The following is a 19,038-nucleotide window of genomic DNA, read 5'->3' as shown; positions in this document are numbered from 1 at the left end:
ATAAGAAATCTTGGAAGTTGACCTCTAGCCTTCACATGTTCTGTGACATGCACACATCTGCAAACACACAATTGTGAATGTGCACACACATGCAAGTGTACACATGTTTACACACACACACATAATGACATTTTTTAAAAGTTAAAAAAAAATCTTGTGCTAAGAAAGGTGCATGACTCACCCCCAGCCTTCTGGTTACTACTGTTGTTGTTTTTTTATTTTTCATTTTTTTAAAATGATATCCCACTCGTCCTATCAGGGGGAAACGGTGGGGCTTTTTCTTTAAAAGCATCTCAAGTTTTCCAAATGAGGGTCATAACTATGTTCACCATGATTAATAACGCCATTTATCAAACAAATCCCTATTTTCAGAGCAAATGTCAATTTAGTGAAAATTACTTAATCTGTTAGTAAAATTTACACACCCAGAAACCGTGCAATAGATGAAGACATAAATCCCCAGGCCTGGATAAAACCACTCTCCTTCCATTGGCAGGGTGCCAGAATGGCCAGTGACATTAGAAAAAAAAAAAAAAGGCAGAAGAATAAGGTCGCCTAGTCCGCAACACTAGCTTCTACATTAAATACTAGCTAGTGTGCTCATATTATTTGTGCTGTTTTATCTTTTTTCTCAAATCTGTAATTCTGTTAGTGTCCTTATTATGACACTTTCTCCCCACGTCTTTCATTACAATTAACTTCTACTGTTGTTGTTTCTAACGGGTAACACACGCCCCACTTTGTTTTGGAATTATTCTGGAATGTCTGGAATGCCATGATTTCGAGACAAGACTTCAAAGGTCAAGTAATAAATGCCCCCATAAAGTAAATGAGTAATGATTCTACACACAGTGGCTGGATTTTCAGTAATGCTGGGAGAGAGCTATATACTGTACTTTGTCAATCCACATTCATCACGCCCCAGAAATATTAGAAAATCATTACAGGTTTATGTTGAGTTTGCAGATAACACTAACATATAAGTCAAGACTGAAATATGGTAATCAGAAAAACAGTTGAAAAGTGTCGATGGACTGTAAAACGCCGGTGGTGGTGGCACCAGCAGAGCCGCCTTCATCAGAGACCCACCCGGCTGGGAGAGGAGATGGAAGTGGGTATTTTGGTCACAACACGGGTCAGTGGCTGCTAAGTGTCACTTAGCAGAGGAGATGGTGATGCTCAGGATTAGGACAGGACGCCAGGGATGGCCTGAGAACCTCCAGCGTTTGGTGACTCCCACTTATCTCTGAGGACAGCGGTAGCCTGCCACCCATCAATCGGCAGTCTTCCTCAGACATCCCCTGTCTGCCGATCAGAGCAGGACTCAGGGGAATCAGGCTGCGGTTATCAGGACTTTGTGATGTGAACAAGCCACCGGACCTTTAACTTCTCGATGGGCAGAAGCATACGGGCTGGAAAAGTTCTGGCAGTTCATTCATTCTGCTCCATCCTGGAGCCAGCTGATGTCTGACTGGGGAGACCCTCCCTCTTTGATGTTGCATTCTCGCGAGAGCGCCCCGCTGAGAAAGAAAATTTTATCCATCCAAATTAAAGAGGGATATTTCTGCATCCAGCTGTTAGCTCTGACATGTTTGCCATTTTTCAGGGCACTGGCTTGGTGCCATCCTCAAGCTCTACTGCAAACCTATCTTTTCCCTGCTCCTCACGACAACAGTACTATCCACAGTGCACAGCGGTCTCCAGTGTCCACACGGCACCAGCTCTAGAAAGGAAAATACTGGTAATCGCACACTGCTAAGAACCACCTTGGAAATATTTGCATGCAGCAAATTCCCTTCCTCCCCTCCTCTCTCTTCTCCTCTCCTTCCTTCCCTCTCTCCTCTCCTCTCCTCTCTTCTCCTCTCCTCTCCTCTCCTTCCTTCCCTCTTTCCTCTCTTCTCTCCTCTCCTCTCCTCTCCTCTCCTTCCTTCCCTCTTTCCTCTCTTCTCCTCTCCTCTCCTCTCCTCTCCTCTCCTCTCCTTCCTTCCCTCTTTCCTCTCTTCTCCTCTCCTCTCCTCTCCTCTCCTTCCTTCCCTCTTTCCTCTCTTCTCCTCTCCTCTCCTCTCCTCTCCTCTCCTCTCCTCTCCTCTCCTCTCCTCTCTTCTCCTTCCCTCTTTTCTCTCCTCTGTCTCATAGTATCAGTGTTAAATAAATATAAAATCACAAATGTAAAATTCTCTGCAATGATGCACCCATCTAAAACTTGCCTAAATCCAGTATTTATTTTAAACCCAGTTTTAACCAAAACAGCCAGTCAATCTTGCTCTCTGCTAAATATATTTGCAAATGAAATTAACTTGGGTCCTATAAGAACCGGATCAATAGATTGAGTCCAAGGTTTTAAGTGACATCCATTCAGTAGTGAGACCTCTGTGTAGATGGAAAGTCTCCCGGAAGCTGGAGTGAACACTTAGCCGGAAGCCACCAAGGAACTCTTCACCGTCAGTTTACTGCATAGCATCCAGGAGCATGCCATCCACCACTGCCATCTCATCCCAGAACTCTCCTGTTCAAAGCGCAGAGTCACACACCCCAGGTCCCACCCTCTCGCCCCTTCTAGTCTGGCTGTCTCCTGTCTCTCCTTTGCCCCGTGGCTGAGATGGGAAGGGATCTGGTAAACAACACTACAGCACTCCATACCAGGGAATTCCAGCTTGTGGATGATCTCAGCCTGTGACTAGCAAGCAGGAATCACTGCTTGTGGGGTGTGTGTGTGTGTGTGTGTGTGTGTGTGTGTGTGTGAGAGAGAGAGAGAGAGAGAGAGAGAGAGAGAGAGAGAGAGAGAGGAGAGAGAGAGAGAGAGAGAGAGAGAGAGAGAGAGAGAGAGAGAGAGAGAGGCAGATTTTGAAACAATAAAAAAAGAAACAACAAAAATGTGTTATATGTGAGAAAGTATGAGTTTAGGAAATTAAACCATGGAAGAAATTTGATTCTACATTATCTCACATTTGGCAAAAAACAAAGGCCAGGTCTTCACCAAACAGGAAAGGGGATTATTATTTTGTTACAGCAATCCCACAGCGGATACCAGTGTAAACTGATGAGATTTTTCACACTACACCTACCAATGTACCAAACAGTTCTGCCTTTAAGACCATAAGGCAGTGGTTCTCAACCTGTGGGTCTTGATCCCTTTGTGGGTGGGGCTACATTTTCACAGCAGTCGCCTAAGACCATCAGAAAACACAGATGTTTACATTATAATTTGGAAGAGTAGAAAAATTACAGATATGCAGTGGCAACGAAAATAATTTTATGGTTGGGGGGTCAGTACAAGAGTGAGGAGCTGGAGAACCACTGTCGTAAGGTAACACATTGAGCTAATGCAGCAATCACAAAGCCCTGGTGAAATCCCTGGAGGACTGGTCCAATGTGTCTCATGGAGTACTACTGAACCTTTCACTGTAGCAGAAACATTTGACTCCAGGGTTCTAGCAGGAACACACTAGATAGAGCTTGGTGAAACTGTTACTGATTTTACAGCCTTAGTACAGTGGTTACTAAGGAATAGATACCTTATCTAAGTACTGAGGAATACGGTTTCCAAGGAGTATCTTGGGCCAACGTGCAGTGCAAATGATTGTATTCTGTGGGAAGCATCATAAGTGTGCACAAAGCCCTGAGTAAGGAGGTTTGTAAAGGGACTGGATATCAAAAGTCAGAGGAAGGCTGGGCGTGGTGGTGCATGCCTTTAATCCCAGCACTCAGGAGGCAAAGGCAGGCTGATCTGTGTGAGTTCAAGGCCAACCTGGTCTACAGAATGAGTTCCAGGATAGCCAGTACTGCATAGAGGGATCCTGTCTCAAAAAACAACAACAAAAAAAAAAAGTCAGAGAGACACCACCTTTCTATCTGTAGACACGCGCGCGCGCGCACGCACACACACACACACACACATACACACATACACACAGACACACACACACACACACACACACACACACACACACACACACCCCTTGCCCTAGAGCTCAACTCTCCTTTTTTTTTTTATAAGAATTTAGTGAGGACTCAGAGTGTTTATCCCAGTGAAATAATGGTTTCCTATGGTTTCACTTCTTTTCAAAGCAGCTCACTACTTTATTTCTTTGCTGAAATGTGTCATTCTTTAAGTTATTATGTTTTTCTAAGTCTACAACATTCTTTTCATAACCATATCAATAAAGTCTAATTGTCAGACACACTTTATTAGGGGAAGGGGGCTGTCTGTGGAGGACAAAAAAATGTATTTCCAGACCTTAAGTAAGTGAAGAGAAATTACTTACATGGAGTTGAGCCAGTGCCCAGTATACCCCCAGGTTTCACAGGACACCATCCTGCTCTGGATCATAGGACAATGGCAGACATTAATCTGGCTCTTGGATTCAGTGCACTCAAGAAAGTTAGGAGAGCCCTGGGGTGCTCTAAAGCAGCCATAGTCCCCAAGGAATGTCCCCTGAGGTGGCTGCCACTCTGAGATATCTACTTTGAGGTAAAACTTAATGGGATTCCAAGTTATCCCCAGAGGAGGACAGGGGGAGACTTGTGAGTAGCATGAGTGGCTTCTGTGTATACGAGCCCTTGTCCTTGAAGGTGTATAGAGGATCTGAGCAAACACATCAGAGGCCACCAGTCTCCGACTTAGGAGGCCAGTGCTATAGGAAGGGCTGAGGCCACTCGTCTTGATTCATCAAGATCCAGAGACCAGGTAGCAAAGACAGAAGGAGATGGTACTAACGGTGGGTCTCAGATCTTGACCTTTTACCTCCTGGTTAGAATTCTTGGGACAGACATTTGGTTAGCAGCCACCATGTGCCAACTGCTGTATTTGAGGTAAGACATTAAAAACATAGGTTCAACTTCTACCCTCAAATAACTTACAGTATAATAGGAAAGAGATGTGTTATACAAATCAAGACATTTCTTATGGTACCCAAATCCATAGACGTTCCCATCCAGTCTTTCTTTGCATCCTATTTAGAATGGGTTCATAGATAATTTTGATAAAAGGACATCAGTACTTAAAGAGAGAGAGAGAGGCAATGCTAGTTATTTAAACCCATCTAAACCATGAAGGTAGCGTTAAACAAACATTTGGTTGAAATCTGCCAGAATACCACATCAATGAGAAAAAAAAAAATCTGCCTGTGACTTGTAGCCTTCAGAACAATGGGATGCCTGGTGTTCAGAAAATGATGTTTGGTTGGTTGGTTGGTTGGTTGGTTGATGTATGGATAGGTAGGTGGGTGGGTTGGTGGGTGGATGGATGGGTAAATGGATGGATGTTTTGATGGGTAGGTGGGTAGATGGTAGACAGTCAGGTGAGCGCAAACAAAAGGACAGAATGCCCCATAATGATTCAAGTGCTGAACACTAAACCAGTTCTTTCTGATCTTTGAGTGGACCAATACGTTTAAGATGAATATCCACTCAGAAAAATGTCAAAGGAAACAATAGTTGCTCTTTCAAAATGTGCCTTGTCTCACCGGCTAAAATTAACAGGTCCTTCAAAAGCTCGCAGGAGTTTTTGCAAAGTTGAGCTGAGCGAAGCGTCAAGATGTTGATTTGAATTCACAGAGTCCGAAGACTGCTCAGAGTAAAGTGGATGCCTGCCCCTCTCCCAACATCTGTTCTTCCTTCCCTCCAGGCCCCAAACTGTTCTAAGGGTTGCTGTTACCATGCCTAGTCTTTCCTTTTGATGGCTCTCCAGCCTTCTATCCCTCTTCTGCACCCCAAGCTCCCACTCATTAGGACCCTGGTAGGTAAGATTTACTCCAACAATGAGTGTAGATCCAAGAACTACTCCCGAAACAAAAATTCTCTCTTAGAACTTGAAGTGAAGCTTGAGAAGGAGCAATGAATTTTTAAAAGATTCCAAGTGCTGATACCACCCATCCTTAAGAGAAGACAGGGACCATTGTGGTGCCCTTCCTATTGGGCAATGCTGGTTACATCTTTGTGGAGGACCAGGGGACAACCATTAGCTGTGCTGCTGAAGGTACAGAAGAAGAGCACAGGTTCCCTCAGAAGGAAGGAGCGAAGGGAGAAGGCAAGGACTTCTGGAGAAGAGACAATCCCAGCTCATCCTCCAAGCTTTCTACAGCAAGGGAGGCAGTGGGGTCCTTTAGCACCACTTTCATAAGACTCTTAAATCGAGAGCTTTGAAGCTATTTCCAAATGGGGTTACCAATACAATCATAGAAGACAGGATTCAAAGAAGAAGTCTCACTCTGCACAACTCTGAACTCAGGCTCTATGACTGGACCACACTGCCTGTCGTGAACCATAAATTAACATTTTTATAAGTCCTGTAATTAACTTATGAATGGCACAATTCTATGTTTCTAGTATTAAAGGCATTAAGTTGTTAAAGGTAAACATTTAAAGTATACCGCTGTTTTCGTAACCCTGTTTTGGCATCTCTTCATCTCTCAATATATCAAGAGCCTTGAAAAATGGAAGTAGCCCAGGCCTCTAAACAGCCCTGGTTTGGGCTTGGTAATAAAGCTCCTTTCACAGAGTCAGGCCAGAGGGCTGGCAAGTGTGCTGTGCTTTCTACAGAGGTCCACCCTGTGTTTCTGGACAGCCATGTGAGTCCACATGGTGTGATTCCCTGGGAACTGAACCAGGAGATCCTGTAAACCTCAATAGCTATGGCTCAAGGTTTGCCAGTCGTCTGGTTAGCAGAGGTTATGACTCATGTCAACCCCAAAGAAAAGCGACCACCTAATTAGCATGTGTCTATAAAATCAGTTTCCTAATCTTTAGGCCTGACTGAGGACTCCCTCTTTCCACAGGAAACATCTGTGGGCTGAAAGGGAAGAATGGAATGGAATCTCTTACACTAGGTCCACGGAGAGGCTCTGGGCAAGGCTGCAAACACCTTGAAACCCTGAGAAAATGATGGATGTTCATGAGTAATCTTCTGGGAAGAAGGTTCACAGTTTTTATTAGCATCTCAAAGGGGGCGTGTGCATACACACACACAGGAGTTTAAAAGGGTTGCCAAAGCCCACACTTCCAAATAGAAGGAGAGCAGTGAATGGAGAAATAGAGAAGAGACTGTCTGGAGAGGAGCGAGAACTCTCAGGGTATTTTTGAGGACATTCTTCTCAATGGTAGATGGTGTTTTTGATCTCTGAAATATCTCTGTTTCTCTGTCTCTGTCCGTCTCTCTGTCTCTGTCTCTCTGTCTCTCTCTGTGTGTCTCTCTCTGTCTCTCTGTCTCTGTCTCTGTCTCTCTCTCTCTCTCTCTCTCTCTCTCTCTCTCTCTCTCTCTCTCTTTCCTCCCTCGATCCCCCCCATGGGGTCAGAGACCCTGGGCTTCCTGCAGGTTTTTTCCCCCTGTACTTTAATTTCATATTTGATTGCAATTGTGTTTTGATGTGTTGTTCTTGCCTAGGTCTCTGACTACATTTTCAGGACCACTGGAGATGCAAACGGGAACAGAATCTTCAGGTTGGTTATTTTATAAGGCAGATATATTTAGGGTAGAAATCACGTGAGCCCAGATTACACTGGGTGGCTCAAGGTTTGAGCTTTATTTAGCTCATCTGTTGCTGGATTTAGTGAGTCAATAGTTATTAATATGCCCCCGCAGTCCCTTTCAGCCTTGAGAAAACCCCTGGTGCCACCATTTTTTCCAACTGAAATGGGAACACATAATTTGAGCAATTAGTCAATGCAATAGAATTGCTTTTAGTAATCTTTAAAATCATTTGTTATTGGGGACTGAAGAGATGACTCGGCAGTTGAGAGCACTTACTGTTCTTGCAGATCTAGGTTGAGTTCCTAGCACCCACATGGCAGCTCACAATTGCCTATACCTCTAGTTCCAGGGGATCTGATGCCCTCTTCTGACCTTCTAGGGATCCTTCATGCACATGGTACAGATATACATACTTAGGCACACACATTGCACATGCACACACACACACACACACACACACACACACACACACACACACAAATAAATACTTTAAAATAATTTGTTATTTAAAAATTAAGATTTTTTATTATTTCTGGCTTATGCCCTTATATTTCATAATAAATTAGTTAGAATACCTACAGGTTAATGATTCTATAATACATACACATAAATAGTTTAAACGTAGTTAACCTATAGTGGGGCAACAATGCCCCTACTGGACACCATGGCATAACACATAAAAAGCCGAGTGCCAGGAATGGGCTATCTGTTTTGGAGTTATTGGCAAGTGATGTTGCATAGACCCCACCAAACATTACAGACTACAGCCAATGCTCTTGGTTACCCTCCAGAACTTCACACTAAGAATCTACTGTTAAGCCAGGCAGTGGTGGTGCACGCCTTTAATCCCAGCACTCGGGAGGCAGAGCAAGGTGGATCTCTGTGAGTTCGTGGCCAGCCTGGTCTCCAGAGCGAGATCCAGGACAGACACCAAAACTACACAGAGAAATCCCGTCTCAAAAAACAAAACAAACAAATAAAATAATAATCTACTGCTAAAGAGATGCTATGTTTGAATCACAGTACAAGGAGAAACCAAGTAGGTACTCAGGTGGAGGCTTCATCCCTATTGGCTAGTTTTGATAGTGCTGAAAGGTGCTACACACACTCCTGGAGGGAAAAAAGAATCACCGTTCTTACCCAGCTCCGAGCCCAGGCATCTACAATGACTGTCCTGGCAAGACATGCTCACTGGTATAATAGTAACATGAACATCATAAGAGTAACCAACTAGCTTGTGCTAGGATTTAAGGTCCATTTCATACCTAGCGGTATTACCTGAGGCAAGTACCTGTGGCTATACAGCTCATAGGCCCTAGAGGAAAACAGACTACTATTACTCTGCTAAATAGGTATAGGATTAAACTGATATACTGCCTTGTTGCTATATCCATAGTTTAATGCTTCTCTCAACCCTCACTGAAGAAGCTTCTTCTTGCAGTAGACAGCAACTAACACAGAGACACACAATTCATTAAGGTACAGACAATAAGAGTCTGCGAATGTTCATCCCTAAACAGGACATTTATATCATTCTCCCTCCTTCCAGGGCTCAGAAATCACTGCAGAGGAAGGAGCAGAACAAGTGTCAGACCCACAGGAAGTGGGTGGCTATAATGAAGCAGTGTTTTCTGGACATAGCAGGACAGCTGCATACATGAATTCACTGAAGTCGAAACAGCATTTCCCAAGACTTGCGCAGACTCAGGACAGACCCAATTCCAACCTGAAGAGAGGGAGTGGGGATGCAGTCCCACTCTTAGTGAAGGTGCTGTTGGGGATAGATAGTGCTGGGAGAGGGAGCATCAGGTTTTTCAAAGATGCAGCCCTGATGGGCTGACTGCCCTCTGTGAAGACCAGCCAGCCAGCCAAGAGTATATGGTCTGCACAAACTATACTGGTGGAGAAAGAGAAAAAAAAAAAAAAAAGGAGGACACACGTTGGATGGGTAAGGGGGGGTGCATCTAGGAAGAATGGAAGAGGGGTGCATGTGATAAAAATGCATCATGTGACCTTCCCAAAGAAATAATAAAAAGGAGAAAAAAATAAAAGCATTAAAAGTCTGAGCCTAAAAGACGAAGGAAGAATATTGAAGTTGGGCATGGTGAGCTATACCTATAATGCTTGTGTTTAGAAGGCTGAAACAGGAGACAAGCCTGGGCTAAAATGAGACCTTACCCTCACCCCCACCCCCACCTCACCTCCACACAGATCATTCTGAGCACTAATGAGCCTCTGGCAGCACTGACCTGGGGATTTACTAAGTCGCTTCACCTGAGTCTCCATGTCCTGCAGTGATTCTCATTCTGCAGCCTAGATTCCATGACCCTATGACTGGCTGACTGTGCAAATGAGTGTGAAATGTAAGTGCTTCGCTGCTGAACCCCGAAAGATAAAGCTCATAGTGCAACCATTTCAAATACATCAAAAGATTTCAATGCTCATCCTAGGAGATGTAACATGACATAAAGCAATGCAATCATTTATTAGATCTATGCAAATGTAATTAGAAGTTAGACCTTCTGTATAGTTTGAGTAGCTCAAACACAAACTCTTCAAAAAGTTGTATTTTTTAATCCCATGTGATTGAAAGTGAATTCAATTACATAGACCTGTGATCTCTACACTGTCATTTAAATTAACGGGGTAGTAGAGTGGTCCAGATAGCCTGTGTCTAAGCAGTTGTAAGCAATATCAAACACTTATTTGTAAGACGAGGCCACTCTTACTGCCAACTTCAATGGTTCCTGTGGGATGAAATGAGATCATCCATGTAAGTACTTAACACAGAATCAGTGCACAGTAAATAGCACACTACCATGGCTTATGATTGGAGGATTTTGATTTTCCTTTCTCAATATTTCTACTTCTACTTCAATATTTTCCTTCTACTTCAATATTTCTGAAAAAAAGATAAAACTGTACAGAAGAACACAGAGGCACACAAGTTTGGACCCTCGGTTCTCTTATGTGAAGCAGAATTGCAGAGAACAGGAATCAAATCTCAGCTGTGTGACATCAGACAAGTGATGTGATTTCTCCAAAGGAATAGTGGCAGTCCCAGGGTGTATGAGATGAAGAGAGATGTGATGTAGAAAGGCTAAGAATGGTGTCTGACATACAACCACAGAAGGGGGGTCCTAAAAACTATCTTTCCTTTAGTTCAATGACCCTGTTGCTATAAATACTAAAAGTACCTTTCACAAATCATGACACATATAATCATTACATTACATAATGAACGAGAATGTAAATGCCTGGGAGACATCATATTCAGTAGTGTAGCCACGGGCAAGCTGCCCACGGGCCAGTCAGTAAACCCTGACCTATGCTTATGCAAACAGCTCTCTGCTCGGTGTATCTCACACTAAGAAGACAGGAAAGTGGGAGGGGACTTGTTGGGGGGAAGAAGGAGTTCATTGGGAGGTAGAGGGAGACAGGTGAAGACGACGGCGTGAATATGTTAAAAATGTGCTCTATCCATGTGTGAATGACCCATACAGATATATAGACAAAGATATTCAATCATTAAAAATTGAATATTTTTAAAATTAACTAAAACACATTCACACTTAAAAACATGTATCTCACTGACTTCCTTTTAAGTGAAAGTCTTAAAGGAGAAATCATATCACTGTTATACTGTCATAGCAACCAGAATTGGACACATACATCTTAACGAAAAATTCTAAGATTGGGATATAAAGGCTCAAAATTCATTTGTCATAATAAACTCCACATAATTTATGTTTCTGAATTTATTTTTATAATCATAATTGCAACAATTACCAATCTTCACTCTAAAATAAAAAACTGACTTCATTAAAAAACTTTTAACTTAAAATCTGAGTTTCAGTTTAAATGTGGAATGTCTGATGAAAAATAGGCCCATACACAAAGTTAGAAAGGCTAGAGCCTATGATTAAAATCTATTCAAGAATTAACAGCTTGGCTTCTCCTGAGTTGTAAGCCATTTTGCAGAGCCAAGTCACTGAATACAAAGAATTTATTCTCCCCCGTAACCACTGCTCAGACTTTGGTAAAATTTTCGTCATAAAGCAAAGATGCAGAGCCCCACTAAGATAAGTGCCCTCAGTTTGAAAGATACAAGAATTTCTCTATGATTGATCTCTGAATTTCTTTTGTAATAAATTAAATACACAACAAAATACAGATGACATAATTAAAACTCAATAAACAACTTTTTCCCTTTTAAAATTGAATCATTTCATCCTGCTGAGACATTGCATAAATCTTGGCTAGTTTGAACATTTTTTGCTTTCAAGGATGTAATGCAACCACGAGAGCTGTTACATCATGTAAATAAATTTCAAAGATGGTATTAATATAAAAAGTATATCACATAACCCTAAAAATTTAATATACTGTTATGGCAATAACCAGATCATTTTCCCAAACAAATATATATTCCATCATGTCATTTTGAACTTTTTCTGACCTTTTTTTTTGAAGAAAGAGAACTACAATTGAGACCAAATGTTTTATGAAAGAAAATATAGGCAAGCTGATTTGGCTAGGCACAGACATTCAGATTAAAGGTGTTATTATAACTTAAAACTTAGTCCACTTTTTTTCATAAGCCACAGTAACTGTGATATCATTTAGGAAGTCTACAGGCTTGCAAGAGTGCTTATAATGTTTCTTAATAGTTTAGTATAAACTATGGCTACCAGCTACAGTTTCTTTTTTTTTTTAAATCAAATTCAAAGTTGACGATAGCTTGAAATAAAGGATACAGTTGTGTTAGCATCATTTCACAAACAAATTGTAAAAGGAATATTTACAGGAATCTACCCTTAACCCATGTTCCAAGAGTGGGCACCTCAAACCACACACAGTTCTAAACCCTACATATACAAGGTTTTTTCTATACATACACACCTATAATAAAGTCTATAAACTAGCCATGGGAAAGGATAAACAAGAAAGAGTTTATAATAAAATAGAATAATTACAATAGTATAATAATTCAGTTATATGACCACAGTCCTCTCTGTCTTTCTGTCTCTGCATGTGTCTCTTTCTGTCTCTCTCTTCTCTCTCTCTGTTCTTCTATCTCTCTCTGTTCATCTTTCTCTCTGTCTCTCTCTCTCTCCATATTCCAATCTCTCTGTCTGTCTGTCTGTCTCTGTCTGTATCTCTCTCTCTCTCTCTCTCTCTCTCTCTCTCTCTCTCTCTCTCTCTCCCTCCCTCCCTCTCTCCCTCCCTCCCTCCCTGCCTCCCTCCCTCCCTCTCTTTCTGGGCTCAGTATCATCTGCATTTGCCGACAGGTAACTGAAAGTGTGGATCAAGTAGTCTAGTACAAATCGCATGGCAGTCACGCACGTAGCCTCCTTTTTGTCATTGTTCTGCAAACACCCCAGCCCATCGTGCATGTTCCTCTTTCTTAGTCCATCCTACTTCATTTTAGTTCGAGAACCTTCGTCTTCTTTCAGTTCCAATCGGTAATCAACTCAAAGCTCTCAAATACTTGGTTTCAGGCAATGATAAGAGCAGTCAATAAAATCTAAACAGCAGGCACAGTGACCCTACAGAAATAGCCACCAGGTAGAGTAGCCTGCATCTGCAAGGACTGATTCTCCAAAGTGACTTTCAGGAGTGGCTGGTGGCGCTGCACCCCACTACACACAGCTTCCTTTCTGGAACACATCATTCCAAACTACAAGCAAATACACATGCACAGACTATGAAAACTGAATGCAAAACCACACATAAATTATGAAATATGTCCTTCTGAATGTTCTCATGTGATCAAATCATAGACTATCTTAAATAAAGCAAAATAAAAAAGGGTCAGGCATGGTGGTGCATGCCTTTAATCCCAGCACTTGAGAGGTAGAGGCAGATGGATCTCTCTCTGTGTGTTTGAGGTCAGCCGGTTCTACATAGTGAGTTCAAGGACAGTCAGGGCTACATAGTGGGATGCTGAAGGGAATGGGTCTTATTCCTAATACAGAACCCGCCAAGCAATTATGTGTTATACTTTTATTTAAAGCTTACTTCAAGCCGGGCGGTGGTGGCGCATGCCTTTAATCCCAGCACTCGGGAGGCAGAGCCAGGCGGATCTCTGTGAGTTCGAGGCCAGCCTGGGCTACCAAGTGAGTTCCAGGAAAGGCACAAAGCTACACATAGAAACCCTGTCTCAAAACAAAACAAAACAAAAAAAAGGCTTACTTCAGCCATCTGAGATCTGTTTTGAAGTCTGATACACATCTACTCGTAGCTTTCTTTATCAAAAAAACAAAAAACAAAACCCTGAGACTTTAACATTGAACTTTTTGTTTATTTAAAATAATGACCTAGTGTATTTAAAAGGAAAGATGGGGGAACAGGGTGATTAGGAGGGACCGTATGTTACTCCCCTCCTTTAGACTAGATGATATTTGCAGCGGCGTCCTTCTGTGCCATCTGAAGCAGAAAAAAAACCAGCTACAGCACAATCGAAAGTTGTTATCTACTGTGTATAAACAGGGGACATTCTCTGATGACATGATACACTAAGAATGTGCTATGTGAAAATCCAAATTTATCAAAGAAAAGTGATTTTGCTTGAAAACAGCCTTCATTTGTTTCTCTTTAAAGAAAATATGCATATGTGCACACACACACACACACAAACACACACACACACCCTAATGTAGGACTCAGAGAAAAGAAATTCAAATTACGTTTTTAAAATACTGCTACTGTGTGAAAGAAAGTTTACCTGTGCTAACCCAGATAAGGAAGAGAAGTGATAGGCACTTAATCTCGGCTGAAAGCAAATGGCTGACTGCTCACATGCATGTGATAAGATAGCCCACTATCAGAACTACTCCTGACATTTTGGTTTTCATATCTCCTTTTTCTTCCAAAGTACCTTTCACACTTCCCTCAGCAGGATGGCCAACAACTACTGCTTCCCTTTGCACTTAGGATTCCAACACAGTATGTCATAGGGTCAACCAATAATTACTCCAGCACTTTCTAAAAAAAAAAAAAGGAATTGAAAAAGTCCTTAGGCCTAAGTCCCTTTTAAATTTTAGGTCACAAAGCTATGAATGAAAAACATCTTACATCATAGAAATCAAGAGGGCAGTTATATAACCTTGGTCTCTGTCAGTATCTGAAAGGGAGTGGGTAAAGTCACAGTGTCTGAAGAGAGTGAGTAAAGTCATAGTATGCAGGATTTCCCACATCTCAGCATGAGCATTCGTGAGTTTTGCTCTTTACAATACCCAGACCATTGCGTGTTTAATATTATTCTTTTCATGACTTTAAACTGATCTGTTCATGTTACCTCGACCCAACAAAGTCAACAATATTTATAAAATCACCAGTTTATAATACCAGCTACACTTAGAAAACATTTTTCTTCAGACTACTGAAAAGTGATTAGAATATGACAAGATACCACACTTTGGGAAATGCTGGCCTAGGATGCAAGAGGACTAGGCTGCTTTCTGAGCCAACTTTGCCTTGCTGTGCTCCATTCTAAGTGAGTCATTCTAAGTTCTAGAGGTCTCTTGCTTTGTTAGTTCCTAAACAAAATTTTGGATAATCTCGGAAGTCTCTAAATTCTAAAAAAAAAAAAAAAAAAAAAAAATCAATGATCCTAGGCTCCAAGAACTGCACCCCCATCCAGTAAATCAAAGCATCATCAGACTCAGAGCCTGTAATTCTGAACTCCCAGTTTGGTACTTGAGTTTAGTACCCCACAACCTACTACTCCTCCCAAGCTTGGCAATGGCATACAATAGAAATGACAGAAAGCACATTTCTATATTAGTCTCTTGCCAGGAGGCTACACCATCATCTCACTTCCTTACAACCATCCACTGACTCTCATAGGCAGGAAACTGAGGCATGAGGAAAAGTATCTTGTAAACGATTATTGGGGTAGGAAATGATACGTCTGGAAATTAAATCTCTTGGGGGCTTGCCAGCAGAGGGTGGGCTTCTACCACTAAAACACACTGCAAATTTGAGGGCCTTCTCAGTTTCCGAGGTTTCTAGGCACACATACCTGAAATTACCAGGAGGAAGCAGCAGAGGGAGAAAAAAAGAAAAACAAACAAAAAACAAAAACTAAACCCAAAAACACAGAAAATAGCGGTGGGGAAAGAATTCCAGTTGGAAAACATCAAGGAAACCAAAGCAAAAGGTTCTTCCAGGTATTCAGCATGAATGAAATCAGCATTAAACCTTTTCTTAACACTAAGGGCAGATAAGAAAAACATACAATCCAAATAATATTTGCAGATTCTGGCCTCAAAGGAGGGGGGGCAACATTAACAAGAGAAACTGTAGCCAAAAGACTTCAAAATGAAGTCAAACATGCTAAAATAATACATGTGATCTCTTAGACTGACTGGCTGTTTTCATTCTTTCTACAAAAGAAAAGAAAATAATAACAATAAGGACCACTTTTCCTGGCCTCTTGGGTACCTATTTTGTGGAAGAGTCTACTGGGTGAATAATACTGTATATCTCCCCGGGGGTCTAAGTCAATATGAACTCGATAAACACATTAAATGGCCAGGGCAGAAATAAAATAGCTGTGGTATGGGTCATCATGGAACGTGCCAAAGAATACAACCCACGCTGTGGCCTTACAATCATTGTCTTAAAACTCACAAATAAAATGATTTCCAAATGAAGATAAAAGGCTAGCTCCAGAGCATGACAGGGACAAGCTATAACCTTGTAATTGAAATCTTCCTTCCAAACCCTCATGCGAAATGCATTCCCTCTCCCTTCGCAGAGGCCTCTGGGAGACTGTGCGTGCCCAGCACAGCAGTGAGAGTTGGCCTAACAAGAAAGTTTCGTTTTTATGGTGAGATCTTAGCGTCTGAGACCATCTGTGAGCATAATTTTAATACTTTAATTTCCTTTACTTTAGTAAGAGTGAAGAACTAATAATTTTTGAAAATAGCCTAAGGCAATGTGACAGTTAACAAAACAAACTAATGAAATGTTAGAACAATTATGTTGATCTTTGCTGTCCAAGCGGCTTGGTCTGGTTATTTTAATATTTGTGTATCGTGGACAAATATGTGTGTGAGGGGTGTCTATGAATAGATTCTTAGGAATTTAGAAATCCATCCAAAATTCAGCAGTTTTAGATGACTTAATGAGTTTGATAATGGGACACAGAAACTTTAATTCTTAAATCATTTGTTTTATTTCAAAGCAGTCAGGGTTGATTAATCGGCTTTAGTAATAGTGGAGGGGTTTGGATGTAGTTCCCCAAGCCCTGGGCCAGGGAGCTGGCGGGTGGGGAGGGAGATTGTGTGTTTCAATACCAGCATCCCATTGCTCGAGATTTCTGAGGGGCATGCCCTAATGTTTCATTTAACCCATGAATGGGTCTTTGGCTGAGCTGAAGCCATTCACAGAGTGGGGCCGCCCTGGGGAGAACTCCTCAGTTCACCCTTGCAGCCTATGATGCTCGTCTGCGTGTGTGTGTATTTGTGAGAACAGCCATGGCAGCAGGGTAGATTTCATGAGCTGCATGATGCCGTCAAGACTTCCCACTACTTCTTGTCTGAACCGCTGATCTCTTTGCCTTCATCTGAGAGGACACTAAAATGTTTTCAAAGCACATAGGCAAAAGCAGCTTTGTTCATGTTCGGAAGATAACCGTTTGTATTTGTGTAAGACTCCTGTTGTTTTCCAAATACTCTGCTTTCCGGTACATGCCAACCATCTAAGAACTGCTATCTCTGAGATAGCCATGGCATTTAAAATAAAGGAAAACAAAGAGATAATCTGGCTTCAGCCAAAGATTTTAACTAGCTAAAGAGCACAGGGATCCGTAAATTTTCTGGAAAGAATTCTCTTCTTTGCTTCATGCATTATTTGATAAGATCTGACTGCCCTTAAAGCCTGTGGAGGCTGACTGTGTCCTTTCTTACAAGGTGTCTTTGCACTGTGATGTGACTGGCTGCTTAAACCCCGACGTCTTATGACATCCATCACACACCTCTGCCTGTGGAGCAATCACTTGAGGTGATCCGTTGTTGAAATGAGTGTTAATTTCTAGGGACTAAACCACAAATGGCTCAGCAGGAATCCATCCTATCAGGAAATCATGGGTGGCAGTGTGAAGTTAAGTGTTTTCTCTGTTTATAGTTATTCTTGCCTAATTTTGTTCAACGAAGCCACTATATGACAGATATATGAAAAAGTACATTCAAATATGCTCGTAAGCTGTATCTGCTGCTGGAATTTAAAAGTCTACATGCTTCTGAGTAGATGGTGGGAACCTTAACATCCAAACCCATGTGCTCATACCAACTCCTAATTCATTACAGGCTGTACCATCACTCGACTTATTCGACTTTTCATTTCCCTTTTATCTTGAAATTGCAGGAGCCTGCCTGGTTTTATTTCTTCTACACCAGTGGTTCTCAACCTGTGGGTTACAAACCCCTTTGTGGTCGAACAACCCTTCCACAGGGGTCGACATTGGAAAACACAGATATTTACATTACTGTTCATAACCGTAGCAAAATCACAGTCATGAGGCAGCAACAAGGATGGGGGTCTCCACAACATGAGAAGCTGTGTTAAGGGTCACAGCATTAGGCAGGCTGAGAACCACTGTTCTACACATTTCTAAGCACTCACATAAAGCTCTCCACTGACAGCCTTAGCTGGGACAGTACCTACCTTCTTTTTTAGTGTAACAGTTACCATTTAAAGCAGTGCTTCTCAACCTTCCTAAGGCTGCGACCCTTTAATCCAGTTCCTCATGTTGTGGTGAGCCCCCAACCGTAAAATTATTTTCATTGTTACTTCATAGCTGTAGTTTTGATACCGTTATGAATCATAATGAAAATATCTATGTTTCTGATGGTCTTAGGTGACCCCTGTAAAAAGGCTGTTCACCCCAAGGGGTCACGATCCAGAGATTGGGAACCTCTGGTTCAAAGCCTTCAGTAATCAGAACACCTCCGTTAAGGAACAGAGAACAGCAGCTCGTGACAGTCAATGTTGGAGCACACATCTGGCAAGCACAAGGCTCTGAGTTCAATCCCTGGCACCACAAACAGAGTAACACACAATTTGTACAGAATAGCACATTTAAAAGATACCATTTTTAAAAAGAGAGAAGAACCCAAATGGCGTGGCAAAGCCATGCCGGGAAGAATATTAGTTAAAGCCCACATTTATCTCAGATACATTTTAAGTTTTTACAAGGGGAAAAAGTACAACTTGGCTAACAATTAGAGAAAAATATTTAGGAAAAGGACAAAATGATTTGGAGTTGGTTGGAACTATTTACACAGAAGTAACCCAAAGCTTTGTAAACTGATTCTTCACTGGTTTGATTAAAAGAAGGTAATTAATAAATGACAAGACAGAATGAAAAGTTCACCGTGCCATTTGATAAACCACCCAAGAAGTTAAATCAATGCTTTTCTGTTTAATTTCACTATTTGTTTTTCCATTTGGGCTGCCAATTTTCTAACAAGTTGCAGAAGGAAGGGCCCTCCCTTCTCTCTCTCTCTCTCTCTCTCTCTCTCTCTCTCTCTCTCTCTCTCTCTCTCTCTCTCTCCATGTAT

At 41.7% G+C, this 19,038-nt stretch overlaps 1 protein-coding gene across 1 annotated transcript in view; it reads right to left on the bottom strand.

Moving 5' to 3' along the window:
- Nucleotides 1–19,038, bottom strand: part of Prdm6 (PR/SET domain 6) — a 103,462-nt gene that overhangs the window by 41,966 nt on the left and 42,458 nt on the right. The window lies entirely within an intron of this gene.

The sequence above is a fragment of the Peromyscus eremicus genome, chromosome 19, assembly GCF_949786415.1.
Source record: "Peromyscus eremicus chromosome 19, PerEre_H2_v1, whole genome shotgun sequence".
Lineage (NCBI taxonomy): Eukaryota > Metazoa > Chordata > Mammalia > Rodentia > Cricetidae > Peromyscus > Peromyscus eremicus.
Note: the sequence above shows the minus strand (reverse complement) of the source record. Positions and strands in the feature narration are given on the sequence as shown.